Genomic DNA, 17,810 nt, shown 5'->3' with positions numbered 1-17,810 from the left:
TCTGATTTTTTTGTTAGTATTTTTGGTTGCACAATTAAAGATTTTTCTTGCTTCAGCAGTTTTCCCTGCTGATTTGTGGGGGCTCACAGAGACTTTGCTGCCTCAGCAACACCTGGGACCAAAGGTAAAGCTGTTTTAAACTACTTGGCCTATAGAAAAACAATTTGAGCATTGAAGCTGAAATTGCACTAAATTTTCTCAGCTGTCCATAACCGCAGATTGGCTCTATGTGGACTACACTGTGGAGAGGGAAAAAAAAAACCAAAACCAAAACAAAACCCAAACCCAAACAAACAAACAAAAAAAAACCTCAAGGAGAGTACAGTTTTATAGGTTTCTGACTAGAGAGTGCATACAGCTGGTTTAAAAATTCTGTAACAAGCTATACATTGTTTAATCTCAGGCTGAATTTTTTGTTGTTATTTTTCTTTTCCCAGTTTTCACCATGCTGATTAAGGCCAGTCTGATACCTTTTACTCCCACTGATTAGTATCTTCCTTCATGATTACTCCCATTTAAATTACAAGGCTACTCAAGGACTCTCATATTCTCCAGAATGAGTAAAGTAGCTCAGTTTGAGACATTCAGAAGAAAAAGGAAAAAGGCAGATGTCTTCCTGTGCAGCAGAATGAGAACGACCTGTTCAGATATATACTTACATCACCCTTCATTCGTTCTCTGTACAGGGGAGTCAAATTTGTCCTCCCTTGGGCAGCCCACACGAAAAGTTTCATCTCTTCTGAGCAAGTGAAAGGCCAGTTCCCTGAATCGAGTGTGAGGATTCAAGAGGTGCTGCTAATCCGTGAAACCATGGGCATGTCCTCCTGGTGTTGGTTGTAGACCTATCTTTTGTTCAGGACAGGAGGCTACAGGGCCTCCAAGCCATACTTCTGCCATACTCCTCAAGATTTTCACTAAATAACAGCAGGTTTTCACACCACTTATTTTTTGTGTGGATAGCTACTCTTGCCTCCCAAAATAGTCAACTGAAAAGATATGCTTCTTAGCGTAATATTCTAGAGCATGTACTTTGGCTGCTTATGCAACACACCCTCTGGAAAGGGAGCAAATCCCTCTCTATTGAACAAAAACTCAAAGACACTGGTCACATAAATTGGATGCTTGAGACAGAGGGTATGTAGTGCCACCAAAGATGATACAAATATCTACCCCAAGTTTCCAAAACCTTGGTTTTGTTCCATATCCTATTGGGAAGTGTGGGATGCCGGAAAAGAATTGTATTAGATTAACAGCATGGCCGGTGCAATATCGAGAAAACCGTACCCAAGGTGGAAGGCACTTATTCATATATGAAGTTTTACTGAAGTTATACATGGTACAAGTAAGTCCTTTATTAATTTGATTGTAACTTGTACAGCTGGCCCTAAATCAGGGTTTATGTGTACAAAACTGAAAGATTAAAGTTTCACCTCCTACAGTTACTACAGCACTTCTCCTTTGCCCAGACACATTTAGCAGAGTATAGCATTACAGTATCACCCACCATATGCACAAAATACAAACTACTAAGTCTGTGCATCTATAGTTATAAAAAGTTCTATTATTTTGTGAAGACAATTTATTTACCAATTTTTAACTCACAATGTAGTTTTGAAGAATAGTCATTTCTTCTTATATGTTTACAAAATCATGATTAGTCCTGGGAGGGTAGATTGGAACAGACTACCTATCTACCAGTAAGAAACTGCCATTTGACAAGCTGGGAATCATCCAATGAAACCAGCTGGAAGCATGTTCAAAGCTAACAAATAGACATGGTTATTCCCAAAGCAGGTGATATTTCTGAAATTCCCCCAAATCTGTTAGTTGTATGTTTATGGGTTCAAGGGAAGGCTCCACTAAGAGTTTCTAAATAGGCAAATCATATTGGGCTCAAGAAATTCCATGAAATTAAATACCTGGAGGCTGGGTGAGCAATAGGGGAAAATAAGAAATAGATTTGGCCTCTTCTTACCTTTCTTTTCTGTGTGGAGACACTTCTATGATAAAGTATTTCTTGAGTAGCAAGGATTAAAACTGACCTTCTCCTTGCATAAATGTATTGTTTCTCTTTAACTTCCTTTCTAAGAAGAGGATTTCAGTAAATAGTTCCACCACTAGAATACCTAAATTCATTTGCATGCACAGCCCAGGAAAGCAAAAGAATGCTATCAAACCTCCTGCATACGTTCTGAGCAAAGTAACCTCTGGCTTAGCACAGCATGCATATTTTCAGCCCATAACATAATTGTTTTGCAAGGTAGTAGCTGCCAATAAAAACGTATAAATTAGAAAATATACTCTCAAATACACTATCACTAAAAAATACTTACTGTATAAATGTATAGAAAAATGGTAAGAAAAAAAATTGACATATAGAGTGAACATCCCAGAAGAAGTATCCAAGCACAAAAAAAAAAAAAAAAAAAATTATCTTTAATTAAGAGAAAGCCCTTCCAGCAAGAAACTGACATTGTAAAAAAAAAAGCTTTCTCTTCTGAACTATAGGGCATTGTGGTTCTTCAATCCGTATTGAAGATTTGAGGCCTGTTTGAGGCCTTTAAGAACTGACTTAATGTCCAAAAGACAATGTAGTTCCACATACACTGCAATATCAGGTGCAGCTCTTAACTTCATAAATAGATCAGGTCCAGCAACACTTACTTTTCATAGCATATTAAATCAGGCCAAATAAAAAAAGTTCAGCCCCACCTTTGAAATCCATCCTCCACTGGTCTGCATTTACTCACAAGAAATATTGGCAGACTCCTCTGAAGCTGTAGGCAAACTTCAGATAGGCAAAGCTGGGAGGGAGCAAATGATGCTGCAGTCCTCTTCCAGAGGAAGATAGGAGGGAATAATACCCTCTTCCTGAATGTTTTATGATTATTACCTCTAATATTTCAAAGGTAACTTCCTTCTCACGAAGCAGAATACACATTTCCATTTCAAGACTACATGCACATGGGGTCTGATGTTTTTAAACAAGACTGAGTTACCCAAGCATGAAATAGCTGAAACAATTTTCTTAACAGCTGAAAAACACTTGGCTAACTCAAAAATAGCTGAACCAATTTTCCTCAAACTTTCCAAGGCAGTACACCTTTGGACTAACATACCTGCTAAATTTCTTCCCTTCACGTGCGTCTTTGCTTTTACCTAGTACTAACAAGAACATAAAATAAGGATTAAAGATCCAATCCTGCACATACACAAGTACATGATTAAAATTACTAGTACAATATTAAGTCACTGTTGGCAGGGTCAAACCCTAAGAATGTTTGTACCATTTCAACTTCATAACAACGCTGTATTGACACTATAGCTCATAAATATGGAATAAGGTAAAGTCCACTATATTTTATAAGGCTGTTAACTTTTCACGGGGTTCTCATATTGCTCTCAATAACACTCCAGGGCAAATCTGGTTGGCTGAATTTTCAGAGATTGCTTTCTAAATCTGCTCATTGCTGCTATTTCACATCAGTTGTGCATGTAAATTGGAAATGTTTTTATAAGAACAAATCATGTGACAAGTATGAATCAAAAAGGGACACATTTTTGCATGCAATCATGCTCTGAAATGAACAAAAATGCTCACAAGTCAAACAATAGCATTCACTTTTTTTAAATCCAAGGGAAAGTTTTAATCCACAGCCTGTCAAGCTTTCTTCCAAATCAGTGCAAGTATCATTCCCAGTTTATGCTGTTACCTGTGATAACTGAACTATGTTCTCCTGTATACTTCCCTTGCTCTAAAAACCATAGTCATCTACTCTGTGCAGATCCAGTAGCGCAAAACATATGTAGACCCTCACACCCTAATCAACCTCTGCTGGAGTTTTACATGTATTCGGCATTTATTAAAGTCAGAATATATGGATTATTATATAAGAATTTAATTTGAAAGTCACAATTTTGTTTTCTCTGTATTCTTCATCAGTTCCACCTAGCTTCTAAGAACAATGTAAGTCCATTTAACAATTATGGCACTAAAGCACATCTGTTGTTCTCAAAACATAGCGATAACACTGGAAATCTCTGATTCAGTATACACGTGCAAATGAATCTCGACTTCCAGTATTGCTCTTTCCTTAGCTTGGCCAAGCACAGAATGCCTACTAAACTGCATTACATCTTGTACATCGGTAGAGTATACAATAAACTGGCCCTTATCCACCTATAAGAAAACTCCCAATTAAACTGACTTCACCAATGAATTTTTCTTCATAATCTGCATGAGCTCTCCCCTGTTGTTTTAAGATGTAAAACATTGTGGTACATTTTGTTCTGGAAGTCTGGCCTCCCTTCACAGGCATGCCTAGACTATGCCTAAACTAGATGGCCAAATCTAGTGTAAACTCTATACCTCTACCCAGTATTCCCCTGTATAGGTAATCCAGGCTTTATGTTGAGATCTGTACTACCACAACTCCCATAACGACATGAATTCGTTCTTCACATTTCACATTGTGGAAACCTCCTAGAGATTTAACAAAAGTTAAGAATTCCACTGCTTCTTCTACAAAATGATGTTGAAAACAAAAAGCAAAGTATTACAATATGCTTTATATTATTGCTTTTCATAGTTCTCCCATAATTAATAACTGTCCTGCATAGGCACAGCTGTATGCCAGGTTCTTCCCCAAGCAAAGGTTTAAGCATAATATGCAAAGGAAGCTGCTGAATTTCTAAAACAAAACAAATTCCATCATAAACCTCTGTGTGTTTTAATTCGGAATGATATTATTTCATTCGTGTATTTGTTTAAAAATTAGCGTTATCGGTTTTTTGTCTTAAAAGATCCATAGTCAATTCAGATCAATGTAACATTCATGGGATCTCTTTGGTACACTCCTAGGTTTTTTTAACCTATTCCTATGGGAAAGATTTATTAACTGAGTTTACATACTTTTCTCTATAATTCAGCAAACACTTCTTTTAAGAGACTGAGATTTAATCTCCCCTGCAAGGTCAAGATGTAGGTTTTATGTGCCAAATAAGCTGAAATTCAATTTCTGATCAGGTTCAACTGACTAAAATACACTATTTTCAGTTTGTAAAAATTTCACAGAAAGCCCTTCACTATGTCATTTCACATAATTCTGTATCAACTACTTTCTTTTATTGGCAGTTTCAATAAAATAACTGTTAAGCTTCAAAAAAACATTTACTTCTCAGTCTAAAGCCCATTTTTGCTCAAGCACTGGGCCCATTAGAGAAACAAGTCACAGTTACTTAAAAAAGTCTGCTGAGCTTATAAGAATTTTCAACAGCAATCTTTCAGTTTCAGAGGCATCACAAAATTTGGAGTACTAATGTTTCAAGCAAATTAGAGATCTGCTACCATAACCTTCATTTAGCATTATTGAGTGTTTACCGTTTATGAAACTGTATTTCTATAATGGAAAAATCTAATCCAAGAAATTTTCATGTTAAAATCATTCATAGAGTCATAGTTGTCTGAACAGATTTGTATTGTAAACAGAAAATTTTAAAGCTGCATTTAATAAAATAAGATCATTCACAGTTTATTGTCGATAGCTGAACCTAAAGTCTTAGATTAATGGGACTAGAAGGGATCTGAATGGATCATGTAATCCCTCTCCTTTTCCTAGACAGGATCAGTTAGGACTAGGACATTCCCAACTGACAACATTTGTAAATTGTTCTACTGACTATGCTGGAAATGCCACAGAGTAATCTGTTCATTGCTTCTCCCTACTACTGGGAAGTCTTACTTTCTAATTTGAATTGTCCTTCCTGAAATTTAAGTCCAGTATATTTCCCTAGACTCTACATGCAGACAACTCTCTTAAGCATTTCTCTATGCGTTTGAAAACTGTTACTAGGGTCTTCACTCTCTGCATATCTGTGGTGGGTTGACCCTGACTGGGCACCAGCTGCCCACCAAAGCCACTCTATCACTCACCTCCTCAGCTGGACAGGGAGAGAAAATATAACGAAAGGCTCGTGGGTCGAGATAAGGACAGGGAGAGATCACTCACCAATTACCGTCACAGGTAAAACAGACTCAGCTTGGGGAAAATTAACTCAATTTATTACAAATCAAATCAGAGTAGGATAATGAGAAATAAAACTAAATCTTAAAACACCTTCCCCCCACCCCTCCCTTCTTCCTGGGCTCAGCTTCACTCCAGGTTTTCTCTCCCTCCTCCCCACAGCAGCGCAGGGGGACAGGGAATGGGGGTTGGGGTCAGTTCATCACACCTTGTCTCTGCTGCTCCTTCCTCCTCAGGGGGAGGACTCCTCACTCGTCCCCTGCTCCAGCGTGGGGTCCTTCCCACGGGAGACAGTCCTTCATGAACTGCTCCAGCGTGGGTCCCTTCCATGGGCTGCAGTCCTTCAGGCACAGACTGCTCCAGCATGGGTCCCCCGCAGGGTCACAAGTCCTGCCAGAAAACCTGCTCCAGCGTGGGCTCCTCTCTCCACGGGGCCACAGGTCCTGCCAGGAGCCTGCTCCAGTGTGGGCTTTCCATGGGGTCACAGCCTCCTTTGGGCGTCCCCCTGCTCCGGCATGGGGTCCTCCATGGGCTGCAGGTGGACGTCTGCTCACCCGTGGACCTCCCTGGGCTGCAGGGGGACAGCCTGCCTCACCATGGTCTTCCCCACGGGCTGCAGGGGAATCTCTGCTCCGGTGCCTGGAGCATCTCCTCCCCTCCTTCTGCACTGACCTGGGGGTCTGCAGGGCTGTTCCTCTCACATGTTCTCACTCCTGTCTCCGGCTGCCGTTTCTGTTGTACAGGTTCTTTTTTCCTTCTTAAATATGTTAGCGCAAAGGCGCTACCACTGTCGCTGATGGACTAGGCCTTGGCCAGCGGTGGGTCCGTCTTGTAGCCAGCTGGCATTGGCTCTGTCGGACATAGGGGAAGCTTCTAGCACCTTCTTACAGAAGCCACCCCCATACCCCCCCACTACCAAAACCTTGCCACACAAACCAATACAGCACCTTAAGACAAAACCCACTATTCATCCTTTCTTTCTTCCTTGGTCATGTCTGCAGCCTTCTGATCCCTCCTGTAATGTGCTCAGTTGGCCCAACTCTTGTTTGAACTTCAGTGTTCAAACTGGACAAAGTCTCTCATCTAATGTTTAATAGGCTTGAGTAGAGTCAAATAATTATGTCACATTTTTTCTAAGCTGTATTTCACTTTGCACTTCTTTTTCAGAACATGAAATAATATGAAAATGCACCTTAAGCCCACAATCCTTTTTCATTTTATGCAGCTCTGCTACCAAGAAGCACTTCTTCCCAGTCAGTATACATCTGGTTTTGTGCAAAAAATTTTTCCTATGTGCAGCACTTTGCATTTATTCAACAAGATCCATTTTTCAGTACTATGTCCAAGTTTGCCAGTACCATTTTCATTTGCAAGCCTGTCCTGTAACATACCAACAGCATAATGCCATCTGAAAAATTTAACAAGGATACCTTCTTCTCCATTATGCAATTTCTTAATGAAAATATAGTATTGGAGCCAAGACAGCCCCCTATCATGGCAAAAATAATTTGAACAATAAATCTAACTAATTATTCTTGTGAAGCCTTAGTATTAGAAAGCTGCTTTCTTCAGGTAGTGAGGGATAGAAGACAACATTAGAGTAATCTACGCATACACAGGTGGGCTTCTCAACAAAGGCCCAATATTTTAAAAGCATTGAGAAGAAGCATAAGCTCACCACTTATGTTACTTTTTCCCATTTTTCTCAGTATTCTGACTGCACAGAAACAAAACTTGATAAAGTATATCCCAAAGCAGATCTTGTATGACGGTGAGTCAGTCAGTGTTACATTCATTATTGGACTGAAATTACTTGAAACAGAACGTGCTTTTGAAGAAAGCAAAAAGAATAGGAAGAGGAAATGAATGATTCAGTATATTATCTCCTCAGGCTGTAATATACAAAGCTGGCAGCTTCAGCTTTACAAGCACTTTAATTTCAAGAGACAAAGGTCTCATTTCTATTATTATTCCACTCACTAAAATTTACATTTTAACCAAGAAAGACCCTCTGTGCCAACTGATGTCAGAAGTGACCAATTTATATCCATTAAAAAAAGAGAAGTATTAAGAATAACAGTTGAAATTCTGGCCCAGTTCAAGTCAATGGCAGCTGTAGTCTCAATTGCAGCAGAGTGTACATAGAGGATTTGGTATTCTGTGTTACTCAGTTAGACCAATTAAATTCTGCTCTTCTGCTAACAGCAGTTTATCTTCTAGTGAATACATCGAGGTAGAGCTACAGAAAAACATATATGTATACTGCTCAACCATTAACGTGCAGCTTGTGATTATTTTAATACCTCTTTCCCAAGAGCTAGGTTCTTATCAGCTTTCTCATATCAATATCTTTTTCTCTAAGTATATACAATGATTTAAATAGGACCTCTGGTGGCATAAGGTAAATATGATAGGACATGCAGCATCAGTGACAATATCCGAGAGAATATCTGAGCTTCATTCCTCAGTTTCCTTGATAGCTGATATGCAGAAAGTGACATTACATGGAACAGCTCTTAGCAATATCATAATATGTACAAATCTTTACAGTTTTTCTGGGCAGGAGGATGCTGTCCAGACTGCATATCGTAAGTTAAAGTACCTATTAATTAGTTAGAGGGTGAAATCCTACTAGTAAAGGGAAGATGGAAACGATTGTAAGTTTCCATCCTAAGATCCTATGAGGCGATCTTATTTTGCCAGGCATAAAAGTAGGAAGATGCTACAGAGCAAGAGGAGTGTTCTGCACCTTCACATCAGGAATCAACCACTACATGGTCCATATCACATCAAAGAAGCCCAACTGCAGATTTAGCGAGCATCATCTGAAAGCTGTTGAAGTTTTTGCATCTTTTCTTCATTTTAGGCACAAATTCTTCTCCAGGTCATGCAAACCTGCTACCTCCTTCTGCATCAGTAATAGGGAACTTCCCATTCCCATTACCGATCTCCTGCTGTAACTGTGTGACCACTGCAGCATACTGCTTGCATATCTTAAAGCTCTTCTTCTTAGAGTACTACTCTGAAATACAGAAGATCTTTAGTTTACGTTTTACAGATGAAAAGTGAGAGCAAAACTGAAGACATTTACCTGGTGTCCAAAACCAATGAGACAGGGAGCCAAAAGAATCTCAGTAGATATAATAAAGGGGGATGAAAGATGATGTTTAGCGCTTACATTGTTGAAATTAGCTGAGGCAGAGGCAGTCCTTGATAAGAAGAACTGGCCACAAGAACCAGCCAATGAGGCTGTATTGGCTTTGTGTGGCAAGGTTTTGGAAGCGGGGGGGGTTACAGGGGTGGCTTCTGTAAGGAGCTGCTGGAAGCTTCCCCTGTGTCCGAGAGAGCCCATACCAGCCGGCTCTAAGACGGACCCGCCACCGGCCAAGGCCGAGCCAATCAGCGATAGTGGTAACGCCTCTGTGATAACATTTTAAAGAAGGAAAAAGTTGGGACAGATGGGAAACGGCAGCCAGAGAGAGGAGTGAGAACATGTAAGAGAAACAACCCTGCAGACACCAAGGTCAGTGCAGAAGGAGGGGGAGGAGGTGCTCCAGGCACCGGAGCCAAGATTCCCCTGCAGCCCGTGGTGAAGACCATGGTGAGGCAGGCTGTCCCCCTGCAGCCCAGGGAGATCCACGGGGGAGCAGATATCCACCTGCAGCCCGGGGAGGACCCTATGCCAGAGCAGGTGGGTTCCTGAAGGAGGCTGTGACCCCATGGGAACCCCGCGCTGGAGCAGGCTCCTGGCAGGACCTGCAGATCTGTGGAGAGAGGAGCCCATGGAGCAGGTTTTCTGGCAGGACTTGTGACCCTGCGGGGGGCCCACGCTGGAGCAGTCTGTGCCTGAGGGACTGCAGCCCATGGAAAGGACCCACGCTGGAGCACTTCGTGGAGGACTGTCTCCTGTGGGTGGGACCCCATGCTGGAGCAGGGGAAGAGTGTGATGAGTCCTCCCCCTGAGGAGGATGAAGCGGCAGAAAATAACGTGTGATGAACTGACCGTAAACCCCATTCCCTATCCCCCTGTGCTGGTGGGGGGCTGGTAGAGAATCCGGGAGTGAAGTTGTGCCCGGGAAGAAGGGGGGGGAGGAGGGAAGGTGTTCTGAGATTTGGGTTTATTTCTCATTACCCTGCTCTGGTTGATTTGTAATAAATTGAGTTAATTTTCCCCAAGCTGAGTCTGTTTTGCCCGTGACGGTAATTGGTGAGTGATCTATCCTGTCCTTATCTCGACCCACAAGCTCTTTGTTATATTTTCTCTCCCCTGTCCAGCTGAGGAGGGGGAGTGATAGAACGGCTTTGGTGGGCACCTGGCATCCAGCCAGGGTCAACGCACCACAGAGGCAGAGACGGTTCCTGATAAGAAGCTGGAGCTGGTTCCAAGAACCAGCCAAGACTGGTCTTGCGGCTTGGGTGAATGCCAAGAAACCACTGAGCCTGCGCAAGAGAAGAGGTTACTAGCGGTGATGAAGTGGAGTCATCTATCTTCATCTCTGCAACCACCAGACGACCACCATAAGGAGGCACTGCACAAGTGCAGTTGAGAGGAGACTATGGAAATGACTTCTTGGAGCTAATTTTAATATGAAGCGGGGATAGGTCATGCGTATGTATAGGCGTATTATGAAACTCTATGTATATGTAACACTTGATTGTATAAATTTGAAGTGAACTGCCGAGTCAGGCGTGCACGACTTTGGTGGGACTACCCCCCCGTGCTGCCCAGCGCTGAATGAACGTACCTACTTTACAATCTTACTGATTGTGAAGTCTGTTTTCCGCACGTCACCAAAATGTTCCCTTGCCCTTTGGAGTGTACACTAAACCTATGTCACATAAAGCTTCCTACATCAGTGCTTTTCTTACATCACTCACATGATATAAATACATTCGCTGGTATGCATCTGCAATTCTCCAAGTCTTCAGGAAAAGCCATCACCTGGAAGTAGGATCTGGCTCTCTAAATCTATAAATCCGTCTCCCATTCAGCTGAAGGTATAACAGGGATGCAAGTAAAGGAGAAAGTCTGCTATTTTAATTATGGGATGAGAAAGCCATTCCAAAAGTTAGTAGAGGGCTTAAACAAGTCCGTAAAGCACGCATGAGTTTTTGAGACAGTGCAAAGCTTAGGGGTGCTCAAGAAGACAGGAATCTTCCCTGTACTGAGTAGAAAGTAGGTGAAGCATTCTCTTCCCTTCTCCTAACTGTGCATTAGTGCACTTGGTGTAGCCATACAACCCCTCTTGACTCCCTTTGGCAGACCTAAAATTCAGGGAATAAGGGTATTACTCTAGCAGACAGCAAAAATACAACCATGTTCCAGTAGTGTGGAGAGAGTCCTGCACAAAACCGGGGCATGGGTGTGTATTCTGGCTGATGCCAAAAGCTGAGATTTAAGAAATTAATATGAACATGAAGCCAGCACTGAAACTACTCTAAACATTGGGGTCTTTTGAAATCTAGCTCCAGGTCTAACTAATACAGATCAAGCCAATCCAGCCTAATAATTTGATGCCTGAGAAATTTTTGTGATGTAATTAATCATTTGGTTCCATCTGTGGCTGAAACACGACACGGTATCTGCATAATATAAACACTTGTGCTGTTACTCTGGACATCCACTCATTTTCAATCTTGCAGGCACCCAACGAGGATCATAGAAGGCTGGCTAAATCAACTTCAATAAAAGTATAGCATTAAAAAACCTAATACGACATAAAATCCTCACTGTTCATCCTAACCAAATTATAATACATCATGTTTACATTTTATGCATTTGTGATAACTGGCCTGAGCAGCACACAAGGAAAATGAGCTTTCTATGTACAGTATATTCATATTGAAGAAGTTTGCATTATTTATAACAATGGGCCTACCAATACTCTGCATACAAATCTGTTTTGGTTCAGGTTTCTTTCACAGAGAGACCTGGATATTGCATTAAAACTTTTTCTTGTAGCCCTACAGAAATTGTTAATCATTTCAATATGCAAAATTACTTTTGTAAACTTTACACATAAGTAACATATTTAAGATTTCCACAGGCAAAGCTACTGACATTATAAGCTGTCTGGGGAGGGATCTATCTTTTGTGTGTGTTTATATGATGGTTAGAACAATGCAGTGTGGAATAAAAGCACTCAAATAATAATAATATTTATAATAATAGATCAAGATTTTCATTAAATTCTGTGTGTGGCTAATCAGAGCTCAGTGTCTTTGAAAGATAAGCCCACTTTTATATCAGTGCAGACAAAAAAATTCAGGTTGCTACATCTGAAAGTGATGCTCCCAGTTATACACAGCTTATGACTTAGTTATGGCCTGGATTTTCAAAAGAGTCTGAAAAAGTCATGCTTCTTAATCCCATCACATTTCAATAGCTTTGGGTGCCTATATCCTGTGTGCAGACGAGGTAATACTATGCAGGTTTGAAAAGCAAGAAGTCTAGCTGTCTTCACCATGATCTAAATGTGCTATAACTAATAACTAGGTGAGATGCACCCACACAATCTGTAAAACTGCTTAGTTGCATATGTGACTAAGCAGGCTACTCAGCAAGCGCTACTGGGATCCGACTTATATCAGCCAGGGAAAATGTGTCTCACAGAGAAGAAAGTATTAGCTGAGAAACATCCAAACACAGAATTCAAAGTTATATGGCCTAGTGTACAAACCGAACAGAGGAAGTCAATAATTATTAGCTCTGAGTGCTAAATGCTTCAGCGTTTAAATGAAGTCATTAACTAATCACAGAATGCAGGACAGATACATGATAAAAGGCTGATAACCAATGGACTATCATGTGATTGAATATATAAAACCAGTGGAAGGTGTAAGTACACCAGCTTGCAGTCACTGGACTTGGCTTTCTAGACATCTGGACTTCGCGCAAGTAACATCGCACCTATACTTCATAGACCTATGCTTGCTACCTCCAGCCTCAGGTGTAGTCTGATACCTCATCTTAGTCTCTCCTTTGGGGCTTGGAAGGCAGCCTCATTCTGCTAAGTTCCTGCTCTAAGCATGTCCTTTGAGGCACATGTATCTTTTACTGATCCAAAGCCTTTGTGGGACAAGGCACCTTGTCCCTGGCTGACATGTTTCACTGCTAGGCAGGCTTCACAGGGAAACAGATGAAAGATGTATATCTTTAGGTTTAAGGTAAACATCTGTGGGAAGTAGCAGTAGAAGTCAGAAACAAGAGACTACAAGTGCTAAAACGTGTGTGTATATATATATATAAAAGAAATTCTACCCTATTGTTAACAACATGATATCTGGCTAACAGTACTGGAGTATCTCAGCTGAAATACAGATTCTTAGAATCCTGCTTTTATAGCAACCTTGACTCTGATTGTAGATAAACTTCTGTCTCTTTCTCTTAATATGCTAGTCTAAGTAGTCTTGATTTAATGCAAAACAAATGAAGAATCAATGGCTTGTCTAGAATGGCTGCCCTCTTTGTTATTAAAAGACTTCCTGGGTTTCACACTCCTCCCCTTTGTATCACATACTTCTGGCAAGAAATATTTTTATTCTAGCTCCAGCCAACTCATCTTGGCCCATGCTACCTCATGAACATTTTTTAAAGCTTTTCAGTTTTTGTAATATGTCGTATAGCATTCATCATAGAAGTGATGCAGGATGATGCAGGCAGGGTGGTGAACCCACCGCCTCACTAAAATGATTTGATCTAGGTTTGATAGAAACCAGAGCACTTTGGAGCACATTACCAGAAAGACCCTAGCCACAAGAATAAAGTACTTTCCCAGACAGACCTTGGAGAGCAAGCATCCTTCCTTCACTTTTTCCTAATCTCTATTCCCAGCTGAATCCATCCAGAATATCTGAGGGACACTGTACTGCTAAGGATGAATTTCCTACAGTATTATAGGCCCTGTGTTACAAATGCTTCCTGTCACCAGTTTACCACCACCTTTCACCATTCCCTTTCCTTATTTATTTATTCCTCATCTTTTTCAAAAAGACAAGAAACTGAGAGAATGAACTGGAACACAACTTAGCTGCTTTTTTTCCTCTTGAGCTCTAGACAAAATGTCTAGGAAAAGCATGATGACAAGGAAAAGCAGTGCATTTTTCAGTGAGTACTACCATTTTGCACTACTAAGACATCTTTGTTCTAACAAAATCGAAAGCAATTGACCATGAAAATGCTACGCAAATCTTGTACTCAAGGAGGATTCATTGTTTAAGTAAGCAAGTTATGCACAAAGAGGTGTAGATCCTGTGGAAGTTATATTAGTGTGGAATATGAGTCCAAAGCAAAATATGAAGAATGCTTAGAGAACTACTTTATTTTCACTGCTTTCCACAATCTAACTTCAGTAAATCAACAGCAGAAAAAGAGCTACTTCACATTATTAAGTCTTTCAAAAAATTAATGTAAGAAAATTTGTATGCTTTTTCCCTCTTTGTATTAAACTTCTTGCATGAATCTCACCAGGTCTGCATTTGTGGAACTCCCTGGATCTATACTGATATATTTTACTTTGAATAGTGTAAAACAGGAAGCTATGCACTGGCAGGAAATCATGTATTTTGCAAATAATAGTCTGCCAATATATATCTGCAAAGTGCAGTGCAACTCAATTATAAAGACCCAGATACAGGGTGCAGATGTGTTCAGCAGGTTGTTAGGTTTTTTTAATTGAAGTTATATGGGAAAATTTAATTGATGGATGCATTTTAAGCAGAGTGGGGAGGTAGCCACAAGACTCATGGGAAATAGGTGGCTTTGTAGGGTCATTGGACCCTGAAAGATTTGAACCCCAGTATCCATATGACTTTTGCTATAGAAAAATATTTTCTAAGTCGTAAGAAGGCCTTTACTCTCACTACGTACTGTTTGTTCAGTCACAGCAAGGGTTACGACCTAAAGAGAGAAAAATGCAAAGGATGTTGTCTGAGTCAGATACAATGTCAGGGCCAAAGAAACCAATGTCTGCATCAGCCCAAGGACAAGATGAAAAGTCCTCTAGGATTAAACAGATAGCAATCTGGAATCAAGAACAAGAAAATCAAGAGTCAAGACAGGGGCATACATTCACTTTAACCAGCTGATAACAATTTTTATTTTTACTCTTATAATGTGGCTCCCGATCAGGCTTCTGCAACCTAGACAGAGCTGGTCTTGCTTTTCAGGTCTGTAGCTGTCAGGGGAACTCTTACTGCCAACCTTGACAGTAGCTGCAAAGCAGTCACAGAGAAAAAGCTTTCTATGAGGATCACCAGCTGATATAAGCTACCTTTCTTTGTTTTATTTTTTGTTGCCCACACCATATTTTCCTTGGAATGCCTGTCAATGTGGCATGAGAGAGAGTGCTCTCTCCAACCAGGGAACAATATCTCTGAGGCACCCAGCCCTCAAAGTGCCCTCCAGGGTACTCCCTCATTCAGCCAAGGTGTCACCCAGAAACTTCTCTATCTGAAGAGCTGTGAATCAGTTCAGCACCATGAGCCAAATTTCCCTCATTCATGCAGCCCCTCTTCAGAATTTCCATTAGACTAACAGAACAAAGATCTTTCATATTTGTACTTTGATAGCCTTTCACATTTTAATATGATGGCACCACTCTAGCAAAGACCTGGTCCCCAGAGGACACCTGTGTATTTATCTTTGTAGACAGAAATCGCATGCAACTGGAATATTTGCAACATTTCCCAAAATCTACACCTACAGATACAGGTTGCTGCCTGACGAATTATAGGAAGACGAGAAAACTGTGCAAGATGAAGGTTAAAAAATCTGAATGAGGCCTATAAGAAAGTCAGCAATGCCAACCTGAGGCGGGTGAGGAGGAAGTAAAATACTCCTGCCCCAGAAATGAAGCGTTTCAAAAGTCATCAATTGAGGGATGGTAACACCTTGTCTCTCAGAAGATGAGGAAAAAGGAAAGAGACAGAAGGAAAATTGCGTTAGCTTCCGCCTCTAGGGATATCATGACAGAGGTAAATGGCAAGGCAATTGACACTTGTATTGGGTTTGTGTGACAGTTTTGGTAGCTGGGGGGGCTGCAGGGGTGGCTTTTGTGAGAACCTGCTAGAAGCTTCCCCTATGTCCGACAGAGCCAATACCAGCTGGCTCCAAAACAGACCTGCTGCTTGCCAAGGCCAAGCCCATCAGCGACGGTGGTAGTGCCTCTGGGATAGCAGGTTTAAGAAGGGGAAAAAAGAACCTGCACAACAGTAACTGCAGCTGGAGAGAGGAGTGAGAACATGTGAGAGGAACACCCCTGCAGACCCCCAGATCACTGAAGAAGGAGGGGAGGAGATGCTCCAGGCGCTGGAGCAGAGATTCCCCTGCAGCCCGTGATGAAGACCATGGTGAGGCAGGCTGTCCCCCTGCAGCCCAGGGAGGTCCACGGTGGAGCAGATATCCACCTGCAGCCCATGGAGGACCCTGCGCTAGAGCAGGGGGATGCCCGAAGGAGGCTGTGACCCCCTGGGAAGCCCGCGCTGGAGCAGGCTCCTGGCAGGACCTGTGGCCCCATGGAGAGAGGATCCCACGCTGGAGCAGGTTTTCTGGCAGGACTTGTGACCCCGTGGGGGACCCACGCTGGAGTAGTCTGTGCCTGAAGGACTGCAGCCCGTGGAAGGGACCCACGCTGGAGCAGTTCATGAAGAACATGTCTCCCATGGGAAGGACGCACATTGCAGCAGTTCGTGGAGGACTGTCTCCCATGGGAGGGACCCCACGCTGGAGCAGGGGACGAGTGAGGAGTCCTCCCCCTGAGGAGGAAGGAGCGGCAGAGACAAGGGGTGAGGAACTGACCCCAACCCCCATTCCCCTTCCCCCTGTGCTGCTCAGGGGGTAGAGAAAACCTGGAGTAAAGTTAAGCCTGGGAAGAAGGGAAGGGAAGGTGTTTTAAGATTTAGTTTTATTTCTCATTATCCTACTCTGATTTGATTTGTAATAAATTAAATTAATTTTCCCCAAGTCAAGTCCGTTTTGCCCGTGTTGGTAATTGGTGAGCAATCTCTCCCTGTCCTTATCTTGACTCATGAGCCTTTCGTTATATTTCCTCTCCCCTGTCCAGCTGAGGAGGTGAGTGATAGAGCGGCTTTGGTGGGCACCTGGTGTCCAAGCCAGGGTCAACCCACCACAGGTTACAGGTGACCATGGCCATGGCACCAGCCCAACAAGTACATTAGCTAATGCTTTTTCCCCAATGTGCCTAGACTCATCACACAGCTAAGCAGGGCAGATGCCTGAAAAGGCAGATCCCCAGTCCCATCCTCACAAGAGTGCTTTAACCAGGATGCTTTTAGCAGCCAAACCAGAGCTGTATTTCTGTTCTCTGTCAATTACTTCAGGAAATCTGACACAAGCCACTGTCTAAAGGGAATGTGTTTAATCTCGGCAGGTTCTGAGGGAATCCAGATGGCCCCAGGAAACAAGCAGGTCCTCTATGAAAATATTTTCTTAATTGCAATTTACAAATAACATGGTCTGGGTCCTCTAAGAGCAGCTGCCCTTCCTGTTCAAACTCTCTCTTGGTTATTAGTCTCATGATGTAGCAGGCAGTCCCTGGGGTGCTCTTAGGTATACCCTAGATATCAGGGCTTACTCATAACCTGAATAACTTCCCTCAATACTCAACATATTTTGCTTGGAGGTGCTATCAGTAAACAGTTTTCACACTCAGCAACAGAAAAGTATTTATGTGCTTAGTAGTGTGCATCTGGTTTTGGGGCTCAGTGTATGCTAGGAGGGCCTATAGCTCTATCAGTCCTTTTTCTCCTTCACTGTAGTTCTGGCAG

This window comes from Harpia harpyja, chromosome 15 (genome assembly GCF_026419915.1).
Source record: "Harpia harpyja isolate bHarHar1 chromosome 15, bHarHar1 primary haplotype, whole genome shotgun sequence".
NCBI lineage: Eukaryota > Metazoa > Chordata > Aves > Accipitriformes > Accipitridae > Harpia > Harpia harpyja.
The sequence above is the reverse complement of the archived record's forward strand: the minus strand, read 5'-3'. Positions refer to the sequence as shown.